Here is a 21,715-nt window from a genome sequence, read left to right as displayed (position 1 = left end):
TGACCACAGGGCAACAGCCAGCAGGAAACGAAAGCCCTCATTCCCACAGCCTGCAGAGAACTCAATTCTTCCAATGACAAAATGAGCTTGGACATGGATCCTTCCACTCTGAAGGGATTCCATCCCTGACTAACACCTTGATTACAGCTTTGCCGAGGACCCTGCTGTGCCTGGTCTCCTGACCCCCAGAAACTATAAAATAAGTGTGCATTGTTTTAAGCTGTTAATTAGTAGTAATGTTGCAATAGATAGCTAATACGTCAAGTTTGTGGCTTGAGAGGCTTAGATGATGCTGGTGAGATCCCCTGAGAAGGAAAATCCAAGGGAGGATCAGAGTCTGGGTGTGTGGAAAACAAGATGAGTTCGGTTTGGGAATGTAGAGTTTGAGGTGACTAAGGAGATCCAGGTGAAAGGTGTTTAATAGGTAGAGAGATATATGGTTCCGAGGCTTGGTCAGAGAAGACTCAAATGGAAATAGAGGCTTGAGAGTCGTTAGACCTTACAGGCTGGGTTCCCCAGAAGCAGATTCTCAGATGGAAATTCATGTGCAAGAAGTTCATTAGCAGTGTTCTGAGATCAATACCTGTGTGAAACGAGGAGGCCATGGGAAGGGGTAGTGGGAGAACATGTGTGTGTGATGCAGACTCAGCTTCGGCTTCTGCTGACCCCATGGTGAGCTCTGAAGCTAGAGTGGCCCAGTGAGGGGAGCAGGTCTTTACATCCCTCCATTGCTGGTTGTTCATTGGGTGTAGACCCTGAGAAGGCACGACCTTGAGTGAAGTAGCTCTCTTCAGCTGAGGGAAATTGCTGGAGGGGGCTGAGAGCTAGCAGTACTCCCAGCAGCTGGAGGGATAAATCCTTCAGTAGTACAGGGATTCTGGACATTAATGACAGTGTCCACTCTATTGGGAGCTGGAGCTATACGTGTGGCTGTGAGTTCCCTCAGGAAGCTGGAAGACCAGGAGGTGGAAAGGGACAAGGACGGGGACGGAACCCTGGAGAACCCCAAGGACACCCTGAAGGGAAGAATGGGAAAACGCTGTTTACAAGTTAAATGAGTGGGGACTTGAGTTTTGTGTAAGGTGAGCAGCACTCCAGGTTTGGGAGGTTGAATGATAAGGCGTCAAGTACAAGGTGCATATTGTGTGGCACAAACATTTATATCAGATCTGACACACTAGATATTCAGATTCTAAAAGATATAAAGACAAGATTACTCGGGCTTCCCTGGTGGCGCAGTGGTTGAGAGTCTGCCTGCTAGTGCAGGGGACACGGGTTCGAGCCCTGGTCTGGGAAGATCCCACATGCCGCGGAGCACCTAGGCCCGTGAGCCACAACTACTGAGCCTGTGCGTCTGGAGCCTGTGCTCCGCAACAAGAGAGGTCGCGATAGTGAGAGGCCCGCGCACCGCGATGAAGAGTGGCCCCCACTCGCCGCAACTAGAGAAAGCCCTCGCACAGAAACGAAGACCCAACACAGCCAAAAATAAAATAAAATAAATAAATAAAAAATGATAATAAAAATAAAGGAATTCCTTTAATAAAAAAAAAGATAAGATTACTCTGGTTCCACATTACTCATTTATATATATATATTATATATAAGTATATAATATATATATTCTATTCTATATAATATATAATATTATATAGCATATAATAATATAATATTACATATAATGTTGTATAATATATGTAATCTAATTTTTTAAAATAACAATGAAGCCTTTATTGCTTCTCACCACTGAACAGAGTTTACCCAACACTTAGTAAGTGCCGGATACTATGCTGCTGCTGGAACACAAGAGTGACCCATGCAGTCTGGTGAGAGTCACATTCAGGAAAGACATTATCTTTGTGCCCTGTGGCAAGTCCCAGGGTTGGGGCAGCACGGAGAAGGTGCCCTTAGCCCAGAGTTGTCCAGGGCTCGTTCTGCTCTGCTCACCATTCATGCAGGTGAGTCAGCCAGGCAGGATGTGGCTTCGGAGTCAGGGAGACCTGAGCTTCATTTCCCCCTGGCTTTTACCATTGTGCAGCCTCAAATGGGTTATTTAACCTCTGTTAACCTCAATTCCTGCGGTTGTAAAAATAGAGAAATAACCATTATTCTTCAGACTTGCTCTAAGGACTATTTCTGATTCATTGATTCAACAAATATTTATTAAATACCCACAGTATGCCAACCTTGTATTATCTTTTTTTTTTAAAGAAATTCACGTTCTTTTATTTATTTATTTATTTATTTATTTATTTATTTATTTATTTATTTATTTATTTATTTATTTATTTTTAGCTGTGTTGGGTCTTCGTTTCTGTGCGAGGGCTTTCTCCAGTTGCGGCAAGCGGGGGCCACTCTTCATCGCGGTGCGCGGGCCTCTCACTATCTCGGCCTCTCTTGTTGCCAAGCACAGGCTCCAGACGCGCAGGCTCAGTAATTGTGGCTCACGGGCCTAGTTGCTCCGCGGCATGTGGGATCTTCCCAGACCAGGGCTCGAACCCGTGTCCCCTGCATTGGCAGGCAGATTCTCAACCACTGCGCCACCAGGGAAGCCCCCAACCTTGTATTATCTTGTTCATGAAAGTTTTTTCATCACATCTTGAAAACATGAAATACACCATACTGCCAAATATGAACATTTACTATTGCAGAAAGTATTTCATGACTGTAACACAGCCATTAATGAACCAACTAGATGAATCAGTAATTCTTTGTAAACAAGTGAAAGTAAGAAATTGAGCTGACATTTTTTAGGAGTTAGGAATTTGATAACTTACCATTATCGGCAAAGAGGACAGGAAAATTAACATCAGGGATAGCATTTTACACAATGAATCTTGTTGGCCATTGTGATTTTAGAGAGTACCAATATTTGAATGATTCTCCTCTGGACCCTTTCAATCATTCAGAGACACTTGCTCTCCATCATAGTCTTTCTCAAATCAAAGATGAATGCTTTTCTATGTCTGTGAGTCTGTTTCTGGTTTTGCATATAGATTCGTTTGTATTATTTTTTAAATTCCTCATGTAGGTGATATCATATAATATTTGTCTTTCTCTGCCTGATTTACTTCACTTAGTATGATAATCTCTAGGTCTATCCATGTTGCTGCAAATGACAATATTTCATTCATTTTTATGGCTGAGTGATATTCCATTGTGTGTATATGTATGTGTGTGTGTGTGTGTGTGTGTACACACACCACATCTTCTTCTTTATCTATTCATCCGTCAATGGACATTTAGATTATTTCCATGTCTTAGCTATTGTAAATAGTGCTGCTATGAACGTTGGGGTGTATGCATCTTTTTGAAGTACAGTTTTCATCTTTTCTGGATATATGCCCAGGAGTGGGATTGCTGGATCATATGATAGTTCTATTTTTAGTTTTTTAAGGAACCTCCATACTGTTTTCCATAGTGGCTGCACCAATTTACATTCCCACCAACAGTGTAGGAGGGTTCAGTTACCAAAGGGGAAAGGAAGGAGGGGAGAGATAAATTAGGAGTATGGGATTAACAGATACAAACTACTATACATAAAATAGATAAGCAACAAGGATTTACTGTATAACACAGGGAACTATATTCAATATCTTGTAATAATCTATAAGGGAAAATAGTCTGAAAAATACATATAACTGAATTGCTTTGCTGTACACCTGAAATTAACAAAATATTGTAAATCAACTATATTTCAATTTAAAAAATATGAACACTTTGACCATATGGAACATCTACAAAGACCACAAACCAGGCTGAAAAGAGAAATTTTAAACTGCTACAAAGAGAGAGAGGCAACTTAGGTGAAACATTTTAGTGGAATGGTATGCGTGAAAGGTGTTAACCTCCAAGAGCACAGCAGTACTTTTAACCAAAGCACATTTGCCACAGTGTGCTTCCATCAATTTCTTTAAAGTTTGTTGAAAGGAAAATTGTATCATGATCAAAAATGTTGTTGGAAAGTAAAAGAGGAACTAATCAATAAATGCTTGCTGAATTGATCATTGAGAAACAGTTCTGCTTTTTACCTTTATCCTACATTCAAGTGACATCTTCGTGTGCTCAGTAGATTTTTATCTCCTGTCGTTCTTCCTAATGATAAAAGTTGACTGAATAATCACTGTGTGCCAGGAACTGCTAGAAGTAATTTATGTGTACTCATTCATTTAACTTGACTTATGAGGTATGTACCATGATTAGTCACAATGTGTAGTTGAGGAAACTTGGACAGAGTGTTAAAGTGACTTCCTGAAAGTCACAGTGTTGGGACTTGGTAGAGCCAAGATGTAACCAACATAGTACTCTGGCCTGGAGCTCTAGTTCTTTACCATTGCACTAAATAGCCGCTAAGAATTGTGAGACGGTGTCTCCTCATTTACCTCTAACACACCAGTATAACATGTGCCACTCTGCACACCATGTCACCATATCAATCACACTTTCGTTTTTCCCCAAATGGTCTATTGTCCACTTACAGCTCCAGACTCATTGCACACTGCTCTCTATTTTCTTATCTTAGTCCTGCTGATTTCACTCAGTCCCTCTAACATATGGCAGTCTCTTCTGCCTGCCCTCAGGAAACATGTTGTTTCCTCATTCTTGGATCACCCATGTCCCCTTCTTTTTCTGGCTCATACCTACATCCTCTTCTGGAATTGACGTAAAGCTCCTTTCCTCCGGCTACCCTTCCCTGACTCCCTTCTTTGCAGCATGTTGCACAGGTATGATTAATTACTAAATTATTTATTTACCTATTATCCCCTATTAGATGCCTGTCTTCCCTGTTAGCCCCCGAAGTCCATGAGGACAAGGCCATGTCTTCCTCTATCCCAGAGACTTGAATAGCACCCTGCACAGAGCAAGTGATTGATTAGTATTTTGGGGCTTATGAGCTAAATGGCGCCCCCCCCCCCCAAGTAGTGTGAATTCATATGTTGAAGTCTTATACCCCAGTAACTCAGAATTGACTGTTTTGGAAATAGTGCCTTTAAAGAGGTAACTAAGGTAGAATGAGGTCATATGGGTGTGATCCTATAGAATTGATGTCCTTGTGAGAAGACGAGATTAGGACACACAAAAAAAATCACAGATGGAGGGGCAAATATTTGAGCACACAGCAAGAAGGCAGTCATCTGTAAGCCAAGGAGAGAGGCCTCTGAAGAAAATAAATCTGTTGATATCTTGATTTCGGACTTCTAGCCTGCAGAACTATTGGAAAATAAATTTCTTTTGTTTAAGCCAACCAATCTGTGGTATTATGTTTTGGCAGCCCCAGGAACTAATACATTGGGTAATTGACACTCTCTGTGTCAAAGTGGTCTTCTTCAACTCTGATTTCCATTATTTTCCATGTGTCAAGCTAAGGCTTCCTCTTTACTACATCCTACCTACCAGGCTCTGTCTTCTTTTCCTCTCTTCTTCACTCAAAGTAATTGATAGACTAGAATATATATGCAAATGCTTCTCATTGTCTTTACTAGTGTTATTTATTACTTCCCGCAGCCTGATTAAAATGATGTAAGCTTTCGTGCCAAGGTGCCCACTTTTTAACCTCTAAGTCTGTGCCTATCTCAAACAGTCATATAATCCTTTCGAATACTTGGCCTGAAAGCTGTTGATGAGCAAATGAGAGAACTTCTTCCAGCTGCCATGGGGTCTATAAATTCAAGTGAGCTCATTATTTTCTTTTCTGATGCATAATGTCACTCTAGAAAATTATCATTTAATCAGCAATAATGACTCTCATATTTCTGCAGCACTGCTTGTTAATCTCTCTACCTAGTATAAAGAGAGAGAGAGAGTCTTTAGCAATGCAAATACAATTTCAGCTTAGAAACAGAGCTATGGAGAAGAATGTGATCTTACCCCATTCTTCTATTGGTATACGTATAGACTTTGATGTCCACAGAAGCAAACAATAATCAAACTTTATCTGATGTACTAAGTAAGATTTTCCCTGAAGGGTGGTCGAAAATAGGAAGTGATTCATCTGAATTTGATAATCATAAAATAGTCAAATGCTTGCATCCCTTGGTCTATGTCAAGTGTTACACATTTATCAAAAGCCTGTGGCTTCACTTATTGAAAGCCCTTACCCCTCCATCCCCATTGTGTGCCACCGTCTCTCTTGCTCACCCTGCTCTATCACTCTTAGTCTTCTTCTAGCCCTTGAACATCAAGCCCCTTCCAACCTCAGCGCCTTTGTACATGCTGTTACTTCTGTGTGTGACAGCTTTTCCATGTTTTTTTTCCTGATAATTTCAGCTTTTAGGGCTTGTTTTGCTGCCAACTTCTGGAGGAAGCCCTCCCTGAATTCTCCAGGACACAGTGGGTTCCATGGTAGTTCCCAAAATATGCATGGTATTTCTCTTGAGTACTGCTCAAAATGACATTAAACACTAATGCTCACAACCAATAACCTATTAGCTCTTCCCTTAATATTTGGAAGGGCAAGAACGTAGGCCGTTTCTTTTAGACTGTCAATCACATACATGTATCCAGGATGGCTTATTAGTCACACCCAGTCCTCCTGTCTGGAACCTTCACTCCATCTGTGTTCCTTGGAGTACCTTGGCTCCACATCCCAACACCACCATCCACAGGATCCCTTGCTTCCTTTCGACCTTTGGTTCAGATAGCTGGCCATTTGGTTGCATCAGATTTTCTTCAGAATTTGGGGTGGATGGTAGACAGGGGAGGACTGGAGGATCGGGAGAGAACCCCCCAATCTCCCTAGAAGAGGGAGGTGCAGAAAAGCGTTTGCTTCCAGCCCAGTCAGGAAGGAACATCAGAAGGAATGTCTGAAAGAGAAAGGAATATTTTCTTAGTAACATTGGCTTCTTCTTATAGTGTAACTCCATCAAAAATAATTCGAGTGTCCTTGCTAATGTTTCTTCAATTCTCTCCTCACCAGAGTGACTTTGTAAAATACAGTTATGGGCCCAAATTTTAAAATGCTTCAGTGGCCCCCCTTGCCCTTGAGGATAATGTAGAGTCATGTCCACACGTTCAGCATGGAGGAAACAAGTTCCTCTGGGATGTGGCTTCAGTCCACCTCTCTGGCATCCCCTACTCCTGCGCTCTTTTTGCCCACGCACTTTGTGCCCATGTAGCATTGACATTCTCAGAACTTTCCAGAAGGAGCTTACCCCCCCGCAAGTCCTATCTGTCTTATCCCCTCCTTTCCACCTGGCCAACTCTTTTTCACACTTCAGAACCGTATTTAGACACTTTTCCTCTGTGAGATCTTCACAGATCCTTATCTCATAAAGAGTAAGAAAATTTTATAGAAAATTAAAATATATCTTCATATTGTTATAAAAATTTAACATTTTCTTAGAAGAATTATTTGTCTACCTACCTGCCTGCCTGCTTCCCTCCCTACTTATCTAAAAAATTATAGAGTACGTACAATTTCTTAGCTACTAGCTCAAACACGCTATATATAATTTAATCCTCTCAACAACCCTTTTGACAGATGGGAAACTAAGGCCCCCAAACTTAAGCAACATACCCAAATTCCCACCATTTCGCAGGGGCAAAATGGGAATTTAAACTGAAGTAATCTGTTTCCAGAGCCCATGCTATTTACCACCCCCCAATTTATCAATGCAGTGCTATATGTTGTATAAACAGCTATTAACTGTTTATGCATGCATCATACCACATAAGAGTAATTTATTATTTGTTTGATTGTGTTCCTTAAATGACTGCAAGAACAAAGAGTATTTCTGCTTAAATTTTTGTAGTGTTGGCACTGTCCTTAGCATAGAGTAATATTTGCTGAACTTATCTTTGGTGCAGGTAGTACAAATCTTAGAGGCTGGCTTCCTTGCCTGATCAAGTCGCTTGACTTTTGTCTTATCTTCCAGCTAAGGATTGAAATGTTAATCTTCTCAGTATAATCAAATTTAATTATTGCAGTTATGTTTCTGTGCCCAGAGGTGAAGATTGTGTGTTCTCAATAAGTCAAAGTAATAAATGAACATACTACAGTTACAAGGTAGGGCATTTGATGGTTCTAGAAAGAGAAAATGCCCCCATCTTATCATTCCAGATTCCAGGACCTCCACACTAAATGGGTGGGGAATCCACAGGGGAAAGAGCCAGCAGAGAAACTTAATGAGATCAGGAAAGTAATTCACAGGGAGTTTACTGGATATGCAATAGACCCTGCTGCTTGTACATTAAGAGTCTCTCAAATTAACTAATAAGATACTTCAGATATTCTCAAAATTGGTGAAATTTAATGATATTAAATTTAGCAAGATGTTTAGGAAGTAGTGTCCCTAAGTCTTGGGGATGGATTGGATGTTGGTGAATGAGACAAATGGCCAGATTTCTGGCTTTGACTGGTTGGAAGGAGGTGCCAATAATCAAGAAGGGACATGCCAGAGGAAGAACAAATCATATGCATTCCCCCAAACCAGGAGGGGGCCAAAATTATGGAAGAAAAATGTAATGGTTCTCCTGCTTTTTATTTTTTCTTTAACATCTTTATTGGAGTATAATTGCTTTACAATGGTGTGTTAGTTTCTGCTTGATAACAAAGTGAATCAGCTATACATATACATATATCCCCATATCTCTTCCCTCTTGTGTCTCCCTCCCACCCTCCCTATCCCGCCCCTCTAGGTGGTCAAAAAGCACTGAGCTGATCTCCTTGTGCTATGCTGCTGATTCCCACTAGCTATCTATTTTACATTTGGTGGTGTATATATGTCCATGCCACTCTCTCACTTTGTCCCAGCTTACCCTTCCCCTTCCCCATGTCCTCAAGTCCATTCTCTAGTAGGTCTGTGTCTTTATTCCTGTCCTGCCCCTAGGTTCTTCATGACCTTTTTTGTTTGTTTTTTTTTTTAGATTCCATATATATGTTTTAGCATATGGTATTTGTTTTTCTCTTTCTGACTTACTTCACTCTGTATGACAGATTCTAGGTCCATCCACCTTACTACAAATAACTCAATTTTGTTTCTTTTTATGGCTGAGTAATATTCCATTGTATATATGTGCCACATCTTCTTTATCCATTCATCTGTCGACGGGCACTTAGGTTGCTTCCATGTCCTGGCTATTGTAAATAGAGCTGCAATGAACATTGTGGTACATGACTCTTTTTGAATTATGGTTTTCTCAGGGTATATGCCCAGTAGTGGGATTGCTGGGTCATATGGTAGTTCTATTTTTAGTTTTTTAAGGAACCTCCATGCTGTTCTCCATAGTGGGTTCTCCTGCTTTTAATGCACGTCTCATTTGGGAATGATAGAAATCCAACTGGAACTAATTTAGGCATAAAATAGAACTGTGTTGACTTTGATAACCAAGTTTTAATAAGGGGAGATGTAGATTTGTCCTTGGGACAATTTTGAAAACGGGTACTCAAAATCATAATTTTATTTATTTATATTTATTCAACTAGTTGATTTACAATATTTTGTTAGTTTCAGGTGTACAGCTTCAGATTCTTTTCCATTTTAGGTTATTACAAGATGTTGAATATAGTTCCATATGCTATACAGTAAATCCTTGTTGTTTATCTATTTTATATATAGTGATGTGTATCTGTTAATCCCATACTCCTAATTTATCCCTCCTCCCCTTTCCTCTTTGGTAATCATTAAATTTGTTTTCCATGTCTGTGAATCTGTTTCTGTTTTGAAAATAAGTTGATTTGTATTACTCTTTTAGATTCCACAGTAAGTGATATATAATATTTGTCTTTCTCTGTGTGACTTACTTCACCTAGTATAATAATCTCTAGGTCCATCCATGTTGCTGCAAATGGCATTATTTCATTCTTTTTTATGGCTGAGTAATATTCCATTGTATATAGGTACCACATCTTCTTTATCCATTCATCTGTTGATGAACATTTAGGTTGCTTCCATGTCTTGGCTATTGTGAACAGTACTGCTATGAACATCGGTGACAGTCAAGATTTTAGATATACTTTACATATAGTGGCATGCAAGGATATTAGTCGTACAGCTCTATATAACACACATGCTTATCAAGAAATAGAACATTACTGTCATCCCAGAAAATTCTTTAATATCCCTGTTTTTTTTTAAACAACCATAATTTTATTTCCAACAAAAGTATCCATCAAAAATTAATAATCATGACATTTCAGGTAAGCAAAACTGAACAAGTTTATTGCTAGTAGATCTGCCCATTCTCTGGCTGAAGTGAGAGACATTAGAAAGTATAAATGCATAGGTAGAATAAAGAGGACTGGTTAAATTAAATACATAGGTAAACATTACATGGGCCTATATATAGCCACAATCTTGTGATTTTTGAGTTTTCAACTCATTTTATTTCTTACAAGATTTAAAAGACAAATGCATGTAGTAATAAGTACAAATATATGTAAATGGGAAACAAACTATAAATACATAATTAGGCACAATTACAACATAGCCGTTCACATTAGATTGTTATGAATTTAAGATGCTAATGAATAACCACTAAGAAAACAACTAAAAATCATCCAGGAAAAAGAGGAAAAAATAAAATCATACAAATACAATTAAAAATAATAAAAGAAGGCATTGGTGGAGTATCCCTCTTTTGACAACACCTGCCTCTAAAAAACATTTTATAAGAAAAGTATTCATATCAGCTTTAATCATAGTAGCTAAAAACTCCTATTCTGATTTCAACAACCAGGTGTTTGTTTTGCTTATTCTAGAACTTCACATAAATCAGGTTCTATGGTATGCACTCTTTTATGACTGACTTCTTTCACTCAGCAGGTTTTTGAGATTCATCTACATTGTTGTGCTTATAAAAATGTGTTTTTTTGATTCTTTAGTATTATTCCATTGTATGAATATGGTACAATTTATTTATTCATTTTCTTATTGATAGAAACTTTGGTGTTTCCAGTTTTAGCAATTATAATTAAAGCTGTTACTCTTTTTTTTTGGCTGCGCCACAGGGAATCTTAGTTCTCCAACCAGGGATTGAACCTTGACCATGTCAGTGAAAGCACTGAGTCCTAACCACTGGACCACCAGGGAATTCCCCTAAAGCTGCTTTTCTTGTAAAATATTTTTTAGGGGCTCATGCTGTCAGTCCTCTTGGATAAATACTTAGGAATTCAGTTGTAATTCCCAGTATAGATACATTTTTACTTTTTAAAAAGACTGCTGAAGAATTTTTAAAGAGGTCATATCATCTTACCAACTCCTACCAATAGTGCATGAGATTTGTGGTTTCTTGTCTACAATTAGCGATACTAGTCTTGTAAATTTAAGGTAAGCCAGGCTAAGCCCTGATGTTTGTTGGTTAGGTGTATTAAATGCATTTTCAACTTGCAATATTTTCAACCTATGATGGGTTTTTGGGGAAGTAACCCCATTGTAAGTCAAGGAAGATCTGGACATTTCAGCTTTGATAATTGTAATCCAAAAGAGTAGTGGTTTCTCTGGAAAGAACACAAAATCTGACACTACATTACCTTTCCAAACTGCCTTTCCATTTTATAAAGGCAACACAATTGAAAAATTCTAGATCTATAAAGAAAATACAGGTTCTGGATTTTCAATTAAATATTTTACAGCATGATTGTATGCACACTGTAATTGGCCATGCATTGAAGAGAGAGAGAACAGTAGAGAAACACATGGAAATGGTGTTGAGAAAGAAAGGAACTCCCAATTCTAATCACCTCGCTATTCATTGAGGCCAGTGCCTAATTTTAAATTATACTTCCTTTCTGGAAGAATTATAAGATTCCTTTAAGCATTCCAAAACAAAGAACTGAACTTCATAGTGGAAAGTAGGCCCAAGAACCTGTCTTCTCTGCTGGCTGAAATTTTAGTATTTTTCCTTTAAAATAATGTTGAAGGAAGGTGAACCTTTAAACCTACAGGTTTGCAGCTTAACACTGTAATTTATTTCTCTTGGCAACAGTTGCAATGTTCCTAGATTTATATAGAGAAGAAAAAATACAATTCCTCTCTCTGAAATGGACAAAACTCTAGAAAGAAAAAATAAATTGAGGATTTTTACCTTCACCATTAAGAGGAAAATAGACTTTAGGAATGTAACATTCTATCGTCCAATCCTCTGAGGGTTTTGGAAGGTAATTACGCAAGAACATTTATATATTCACAATATTTAAAATTAAGTGTAAGGCTTAGATAGCCCAAATACTACTGAATTTAAAGAATCTTATCAACTAATAGTAATGTATGTATGGATGGAAAGGTTTAGAATTTAATGAAGTGTGAGAGAGATGACAGCAAAGTACTTATTAACTAACAGGAACTTGTGAGTTGGGAAGGGGGCCTGTTAAAATTTAATCAGCCTCATCTCTTTTGGGCTTGGTGCAAAAGCCAAAACAGGAGAATTCTAAATTTCTCTCTTCTTCAGCAAATCATTAATTTGTGGCTTTGTAATTCGTTAAAAATGAGGCTCATATTCTATTTTATATGAAATGTGGGGATGCTTATTAGTATGCAGGAAATATGCTGACAGCAATAGGAGATAAAGGCTCCTAAATCTGAACAAACATCAGCGTAATGTTTATTGAGCTTATATAACTGAAATACGTGATGGCCTAAAATAATTGGTTGGCACTGAAAGTTTTCTTTGTGGTCTCTGAGACTTTTCCTTCTTAAATTTAGTTGTTGGCATCTGATTATTGCTCCAAAGGTTTTGGCTCCCTAAGGTTTAAGATGAGGAGAGAATGCCAGAGTTGATCAGCTTCTCGGATTTCACAGAAAACAGCCAAGGATAAACTTAGAGCAGTGATATTCCTGACTCCCCGGTTCTCTTCCCTCTTAACACAGAACTGTCTTCTCATTATATTCAAATATATTAAGCATTTTTTATAATTACAATTTTAAGGGTTTTTTTAATTATAAAAGAAAATATACTTATTGTACAAACTTGGAAAATACATCTAAGCAAAGAGAACAACATAACTATCTTGGTCTCTTTCTTCTATTTTACCAACTGCCTCCATTTATCCCACTTGCTCTTCCCCCCACACACATACAAGAGGTTGAAAGGAAGAATGGAAGTACAAGGAATTTCACTTTTTCATTTACTATTATAAACTGAATACTTCCCCATGTCATCAAGATTTTGTTGAAGTGTCATCATCAATGGCTATTTAATATTTTACTGTAATTTACAAAACTATTTCTCTACTGTTGAATACAGTTAAATACCTCACAAGGCATATCAATCATAATTTTCTTCCTGGACTCCTGTGACTCTTCCAAATGTTGGAGTTACTCCACCTCTTCTTCTTTTTCACATTTCTCTTTCATTAATTTTATCCATTTCCATTTTTTCCTCAAGCCCCTTCTATATGCTACTGACTCCCTATATGCTCAGACCTCTCTCCTGAGTCTGAAGCCCTATATCCCTTTGTCTCTTGTATATCTTTGCCTAGCTTTCCACAGGGAACACAAAGTCAAAAAAGTTTTCGAATTTGATCCCTGTGCAATGCTCTCAATGTAACACTTTTCACCTGGTTAGCCAAATCAGAACTTTGGAAATTGTCAAAAATTCCTCTCTCTCTCATTGAGTTTGCACCTGTGATGAATAATCTGCCTTGGACCAGGTGCCTGCCTTGGTTTAAATGGTGCTCAATGGGGCTGGCAAGGCTATAGCAGCAGTGCACAGGGCAATTTTGCACAGAAGTGATTGTGAGCAGGGCACAGATCCTGATCGGCATGTCTAATTCAGTTCTTTAAAATATTTGTTTGGATTAAAGACAGTTAAGAATTGCCTTTTTGTACTTGAATTCAAGCTATCATCCTAAGTAAGGACCATCTGGGGAGAGTAGTGAATTCCAGGCTTTTGCCAAAGTAAGCGCAGGCAGGGTTTATAAAGGTCAAAACTTAAAACATTAGTAAAAAAAAAAAAATGCTATTAGCCACAGGGAGAAACAAAGAAAACATTTCCAGACTAGTTCTTCCATCTTACCAATAATTAGCAGCCCAAGCCCCATCTACTAACTCTTGATGGTTTCCAGTATCCCCATTCAAGTTCAAGGTCTTTGCAAGCCAGCCTCCTTTGTTACTAGCCACAATGCCTAGTATTCTGCCCAGATGCTCCTTGGTTTTGCTGATTGACAAAACTTGTCACAGTGTACATTTTCAGATAGAATATTTTCCTTCCTTAGATATGATTCTAAAATGTCATGGCCACTCTTGTCCTCAGTGATAGAGACATGACAAAAGAAGGGAATAAAAAAATATTTCTTTATATAAAGTTAAGAACAACTGTGGTAATGATGGATACATTAAATATTATACATATCATATGTATATAATTAATGTAGTATTTGTATCACTATACATATGTAGTTCACAAATACTTCTTGAATACAGTATTGACAAAGAAGACTCAGAGAGACATATTGTATTCTCTATTCTTGGGAAGTGTAGATGCAAGTGAAGACACATGTGGTTCATATGAGAAAGTGAAGTAAAAATAGTGGAGAGGGGTTGACTGTCAGAGTGAATAGTTTGGGCTTTCTTTTGTAGATAATAGGTAGCTCCTAGGAAGTTTTAGTGGTTGGAGGTGCCATGATGAAAGCTTTCTGGAAGATGAATCTGGAGTAGAATGCAGGATGGCTAAGAGTCAGGAGATGTATCAGTGCCAGTCAGACCTTCCTGACCTTTCCTCTAATTGCAGCACCTGTTTTGGGGACCAGCTCTGTGCAGGGCAAATAATAGATTGTTGTTACCAAATCAAACTTGGATCCATTCTCCCTTGTGCAGTAAAGCCAATCTACTGACACCAAGTTGTGGTGAAGGAAAACGCAGCATTTATTGTAAAGGCGCCAGTAAAAGGAGGATGGCTGGCTTGTGCTCAAAAACCATGAACTCCCCGAAGTGTTTCAGCAAAGCATTTAAAAAAAATTTTTTATTTTACATTGGAGTATAGTTGGTTTACAATATTGTGTTAGTTTCAGGTGTACAGCAAAGTGATTCAGTTATACATATACATATATCTATTCTTTTTCAGATTCTTTTCCCATTTAGGTTATTACAGAATATTGACTCGAGTTCCTGTGCTATACAGTAGGTCCTTATTGATTATCTATTTTATATATAGTAGTGTGTGTATGTTAATCCCAAACTCCTAATTTATACCCCCCCACCAACCTTTCCTCTTTGGTAACCATAAGCTTGTTTTCTAAGTCTGTGAGTCTGTTTCTGTTTTGTAAATAAGTTCATTTATATCATTTTTTTTTAGATTCCACATATAAGTGATATCATATATTTGTCTTTCTCTGTCTGACTTACTTCACTTAGTATGATAATCTCCAGGTCCATCCATGTTACTGCAAATGGCATTATTTCATTCTTTTTTATGGCTGAGTAATATCCATTGTATATATGTACCACATCTTCTTTAGCCATTCATCTGTTGATGGACATTTAGGTTGCTTCCACGTCTTGGCTATTGTAAATAGTCAGCAAAGCACTTTTAAAGGCCAGGTGAGGGAGGAGGGTTGCAGGGTATGTGATCAGCTTGTGCACAATTCTCTGATTCGTTCATGGTGAGGTAACAGGGCAGTTAACGTTATCAATCCTTTGGCGCCAGTAGGTCTGGGGGCTCATGATCATCAAACAGTTAATTTCCTCCATTTGGTGGAGGGTTTTATCATCTGTAAAACAACTCAGGAAATGTGCATCAGATACTATTATCTAGGAACTTCAGAGGAGCTACAGCAGAAGATATGGGGGAGGGATCTGTCCCTGGATGGCCCCATAGGGTCCTGCTAGATTATATTGTCTGGGGTACCTACCCTATAACTCTTGCATTGCCCAGGGGCTGCTCAGCTGCAGTTACTGGCAGACCTGGCTGGCCCTTAGAACTAGGCATACGTGTGCAACCCAGAATTTGGGGAAGTCCAAAGCAGCCCATGGAGCAGCCTTGAGTAATGCGGGACAGAAGCCCACCGACAAATGCTTTTTCTTTTCTTCTCTCAGGCAAAGGGTGCATAGAGGCATGTCATAATATTTCTCAGCTCTGTCTGATGGGATCAAGAAGTCAGTTGCCTCCCAGAGGAAAGGCAAATCTCATAACGTAGGCTTGTGTTGGCTCTCTTGGTCCCTGTCTCTCATGCTTGTCCCTTAAATAAACTACTCATGCACCAGCTTCCACTGCAGAGTAGGGTCTGGAAAAGCCTGTGCTAAGGAGGGAGGGCATATAATTGCCTTTCCCCAAAGCGGCCTTCTCAATCTAAATCAGAATACCCTTTAAAGCATCACACTTTTTTCTGGAGTCATTACTGTATTACAAAAATGTATTTGTGTGACTATATATGTACAGTTCTCTCTCCCATTTGACTATAAAATTCTGGAAGCAAAGATCATATCTTTTTTATTCATTATCATATCCCTAGAACTCGATAAAAATTATTGAGTAAACGAAACAATGAATACAGTGTTCAAACTTTCCTCCAAACCCCAAACTTGTACGGACTGTCAAAAGCCACATACTCTATTTCACTTTTGTCGGGGGTGAGGGTTAGTGAGAAAGATCTAACTTTTTTTTCTTTTCAGTATTCTCTGATTTTCTCATTATGGGGTGATTGAAAAATACATTTGACATTAATTAGGATAAAACAGAATTTTATTAATCCTCTCACCAGGTTTACAATTTTCTAATCTAATTGCTTCAGCCCAATTTTGTACATTTCAAGTAAAATACTCCATCCCCAGTTCAAGGTTCCCATAACTGCAGATGATTTGCCCTGTGTCCCAAATTAAGCCAAGGGGTGGTTCTCCGACCTCCCTTCTGTTTCCAGAGGCTTCTTTGAAGATTAGCTGAGGCCAGCATAATTTTAAAAAATGGAAATGCACCACTGCGCTTTTTACATTGATATACGCAGCCCCACAAAAGGAGAAATCATCAGCCACATTTTTTTTTTTAACATCTTTATTAGAGTATAATTGCTTTACAACGGTGTGTTAGTTTCGGCTTTATAACAAAGTGAATCAGTTATACATATACATATGTTCCCATATCTCTTCCCTCTTGCATCTCCCTCCCTCCCACCCTCCCCATCCCACCCCTCTAGGTGGTCACAAAGCACCGAGCTGATCTCCCTGTGCTATGCGGCTGCTTCCCACTAGCTATTTTACATTTGGTAGTGTATATATGTCCATGCCACTCTCTCACTTTGTCACATCTTACCCTTCCCCCTCCCCATATCCTCAAGTCCATTCTCTAGTAGGTCTGTGTCTTTATTCCCGTCTTGACACCAGTTGAAGCAAATAAGGCTCAGAGAGATTAAAGGTACCGCTCAAGTTGACGCAGCTGGTAAGTGGTCTCATTCCACACCCGGTGCTGTTAACTATTACATTTAAGAGCTGAATCTGCTAAATTCCAGTTTCTTCTGAGCAAACAGTGAGGTTTTTCTTGCCCTGTGCTATCGCCTTTAATCCTTCAGGGCAGCTGAGAAGTATCTTACTCAAGGCCTCAGACCTTGCATTCATTCTTTTTCTTACTGTTCCGTTAGTTAACTGAACAGGCACCCTAAGGAATGGAAATGGAACGGCTTCAGACTTCACAGTAGCCGGGCTAGCAGAGAAACTACCCCCAAGACCTCAGAGCAAGCCCAGGGTAATGCTTTTTCATATTAATTTCTCTCTCTCTCTCCTTTCTCTCCCTTTCCTCTCTCCTCTCTTCTCCTCACACCCTTTCTCTCTCCATCTGGCTGCTTGTGTGGTTCCTTTAATTTGGGTGGAAGTGAGGGTAACAAATAAGAACAACACCTTCACTTAACTCTCATTTTGCTGAAATGCATGTTTTTTAAAAATTGACCTCAGAGGATTTATAGGAGTTTTTACTATTGGGCACGGCAACAATTTAAACTGTAGCTTCTCAGCATTGAATCTAAATCTGTGGAAATAAATCATGGTGGAAAGCTCATTATTTCTTAATTACACTACGTATTAGTATCTAGCTTTCAGAATTCCCCAGTGGGTTAGGGAACATTTTGGTTTAGAGGAAACTTTCCACTTAACCATTCTGCCAGAGCGACATCAATGAGGTATCATTATCATTAGTTTAAAATAAAAATGGGACAAAAAGAAAAACGTGCAGGGATGAAGAGACATGCTTTGAATACTTTGGAGATGAGCCAGAGGAGAGACATCAATTGTTTTTTAAACAATTCTCTTCTCACATATCTGGAGTAAGTCCTAAGGAACACTGATAAACTAGTGTTGATTTTATGTCAGGTAGCACTGTGGGTAGGCGAATTTGTTTTGCATCCAAAGAAAAATTAGGGTAAAGTTACAGCTGATTTGAGTTGGACTCAAAAAGTTATAATTAGATATTAAATTTTATATATTTGAATAACATTCAGTATATTATCTAAAGCCATTTGACACATGTCTTGCTGTATAGAAACTTAAAATACTACAAGTTGAGATTAGGGAATAATTTAAATGAAGACTCCCTTTAGCAGCTACTTAAGTCCCTGCGTGTGGGAGCTGTAGGGCTGGATCAAGTCCTCCACCATTTTTCTAGTCATGGGGAATGTGGTCTCATCACAGCCTTTCCTTCAGTTCATTGCCCAAAGCTGTGTTACTGCAACTCCTGGTCTCAATTCAGGTCACCATGCCAACCTCTCACTCACTTTGCAAATGTTTAGGGAGCACCTGCCACCTGCCAGGCGCTGTGCTAAATGCTGGGAATAGAGTAGTGGACAAGGCAGAAATGGTCCCTTTTCTCATAAAACTGTCAGTTTAGAGGGGATAAGAGGAGTGAGTAAACAAATTAGAGGTGAAAGAAATGTTACCAAAAAGTTGGGAGTAAAAGAAAGTAGATATAACAGGGGGAACCGGCAAACAGGACCTACATGACTCTAGGGAAATGCATGATCTACTTTTCAGAACCCTAGGAAAATGAAGCATTTATGAAATAATAACAATGCTAATGATAGGAGTAACAACAGTTAGTATTTGTTTAGTGTTTACTCTCTGCAAGACTTTAAAATGACGCTGTAAACCTTAAATGCATACTTTAAATGAAAGAAAGCAATCTAAAAATGCTACATACTGTATGCCTCCAACTATGTGACAGTCTGAAAAGGTAAAACTATGGAGACAGTAGATCAGTGGTCGCCAGGGGTTGGGGGCAGGGGATGAAGAGGTGTAGTACAGATTTTTAGGGAGTGAAACAATTCTGAATGATACTGTCATGGTGGGGGCATGTCATTCATTTGCCCAAATTCATAGAATAGATAACAAAGAGTGACCCCTAGTATAAACTATGGACTTCAGTTAGTAATCATGTATCAACATTGGCTCATCTATTGTAACAAATACAATAGATTTGTAACAAATACATCTTGTACCACAGAATACAAGAAGTTAATAAGGCAAATTGGGGGGCAGCGAGGTGGTATATTGAACTGTACTTTCTGCTCAGTTTTTTTGTAAACCTACAACTATTGGGAAAAAGGATTTTGATTAAAATAAAACAACCAAAAAATCTCTATGAGGAAGGCACTAAAATTAGCATGGTTTTTCAGGTGAGGAAACAAAGACTCAGAGACTCGCCTGCTCTTCCACGACCAGTGAGGAGCTCAGCTAGGACTGGAATCCATGTCTAAATCCCTGTTCAGGTAAGACCAGAAACACCTCGCTGTTTCCTCACTTTCATTTCTAACCTGCACTCAGCTCTCCTCTCTTCCCTTAGCTGTTAGTAGCCTCATTATTCCTCTGGGCACGTGGAATTAGAACCTCAGATGTAGTTTGTCTCCTTTGTTTCTCTCTTACAACCCTACAACTGCAATCATTCATCTAATGGATCCTCTTTCCACTGTTTTTCTTGGCCCCATAGTTCCTTTCCCCTTTTCTAGCCATCTATCACTGCTTCGGTCTACATAGTCATTAATTCTTCTCTATTTCTATTGCCTCTTAGTGATTTCACTTGCTTCTGAGCTCCTGGATTCTCTTTCCTCTCCCTTCATTTCCCCATATTAAGTCCAGACTGATTGTTCTAACAGTTATTCAGCACCATGTCAGGTTCTTGACACCCAATAAGTAGTAAATACTTCTTTGAGGATGATGATGGTGTTGATGATGATAATATGGAAGGAGATGATGTAACCAATCATTATCCTTCTTTAAGCTTAGCTGCCAAAACATCAAAGCAAAATTTCGGTGTCAATCTAAACAACTCTGGTAGACTTTATTATCTGGGTACTTGTGCTCACTTTTTTTTTTTTCTGATTTGGGAAAGAAAGATTTATGTAGCATCCCCATTCCTTTTTTTAATCTCCTTAACCCTGCTCACACCTCTGTAAGTAGTCATTTTATTAAAGTCTCTTTATTTGAGTCATCTGGGGTGAATTCTGTTTTCTGCTGCTGTGCTTACTAATAAAGAGGTATTCATGCATATTTGCCAAACTGATTTAGAACTGAAAGTCATTTCTTTTTTTTTCATTGTTTTTTTGGATTTGTTCAATTTAGCATAAACATTTCATAATAACAGCAAAACAGGTTGAAATGCCTTTCAATTCTTACCCTGAATTCCTACTTTACGTTTTGTTTGGAATATTCTTATTACATTTTCAAGAAAGTGTAATTTTCTTTTAAATGCATAATTATTTACAACTGTTGTATTTGTGTGATTTTATAAAAAGGTCTCTTAGCTGCTCTTCTTTTTCTAAAGAATTATGTTTCAGATGGAATAATGAAAATAAATAGGAAATAGGATTTAAATATGTAAATACTTGTTATATAGCTGTTTCTCAGGAACAGATGTGGAGGTTAAATTACACCACAAAAAGATCCAAAGCACTTGCTGAATCACTTTATTAGCCTAAAATTTTGTTTTACTTACTCTTTCCTGAAACCAGTATACTATTAGAGTGGGGCTTGGTAAACCTTTCGTATTTCAGGTATTTTCACTGGAATTATTAGAATAGGGTTTAACCTACTGCTTATTAAATGATTCAATTGTTCTTTTCTATGATTTAAGCTGGGCTAATTCAAATCCATCCAATTGCTCACATTTTCCTCTCATGGGCACATCTATAACTGTTTCATTGATTAACTTGATCATAGCTGTCACTTTAACCATTTCCAGAAAATTCATATGTGAAAATTTAAGCATGCACGCCACTCAGTGGATGATTACTTGTGGTTTATAACACTGTCCAGGTAACCTTGGACAAACCCCTTGACTTTTCTGAATTTCAGTGTCCTATCTGGGGGGTGGGGCTGATGATGCCTTCCTTTATACAAAACACATTACAGAGCATGATGCAAATAAGGGGATAGCTGTTTAATTCTATATTTAGAAATATACATTTGATAGTGTTATTTAATATCTTATGGTCCCTCGAGTATCAAAATACTCTGAAAAATACCTCAGTTAGTCTCAGCTGGAAGCTCTAACCTTGGAAAAAGATTATATGGTTTATATTTGAATAAATTTGTGTCTCAATGCTCATAAAATGGCATATATATATGTATAGATATACATATATATATATATATATATTCATTCGGTATCATTCTTGGTATCCTTTTTCCTTTCCTTTCCTTTCCTTTCCTTTCCTTTTTTCTATTTTTGCAAAAGGAACAGTGCCCTAAATTGAGCATTTTTCTTTCATGTCTATGGTTCTCAAGAGGAAAACTTGGGAAATATATTCCTGTTTGGTGCAACTTTGCTTTAGACATTTCATAACCATTATAGGGAACTTTTTCTTGTT

The 21,715-nt window shown here is 38.3% G+C and overlaps 1 long non-coding RNA gene across 2 annotated transcripts in view; it reads left to right on the top strand.

Annotated features, from left to right (window-relative positions):
* The first annotated feature begins 10,069 nt into the window (after positions 1 to 10,069).
* LOC309624581 overlaps positions 10,070 to 21,715 on the top strand; it is a 102,550-nt gene continuing 90,904 nt past the window's right edge. The window contains exons 1-2 of one of the 2 annotated variants that reach the window (XR_014242029.1): positions 10,070 to 17,607; positions 19,526 to 19,618. This is a non-coding gene — a long non-coding RNA (uncharacterized lncRNA). Of the gene's footprint in view, positions 19,619 to 21,715 lie in introns of both variants that reach the window. The other variant, XR_014242030.1, reaches the window with a different exon arrangement.

Source organism: Balaenoptera borealis, assembly GCF_965194805.1.
Source record: "Balaenoptera borealis genome assembly, chromosome: 2".
Classification (NCBI taxonomy): Eukaryota; Metazoa; Chordata; class Mammalia; order Artiodactyla; family Balaenopteridae; genus Balaenoptera; species Balaenoptera borealis.
The sequence above is the reverse complement of the archived record's forward strand: the minus strand, read 5'-3'. Positions and strand labels throughout refer to the sequence as shown.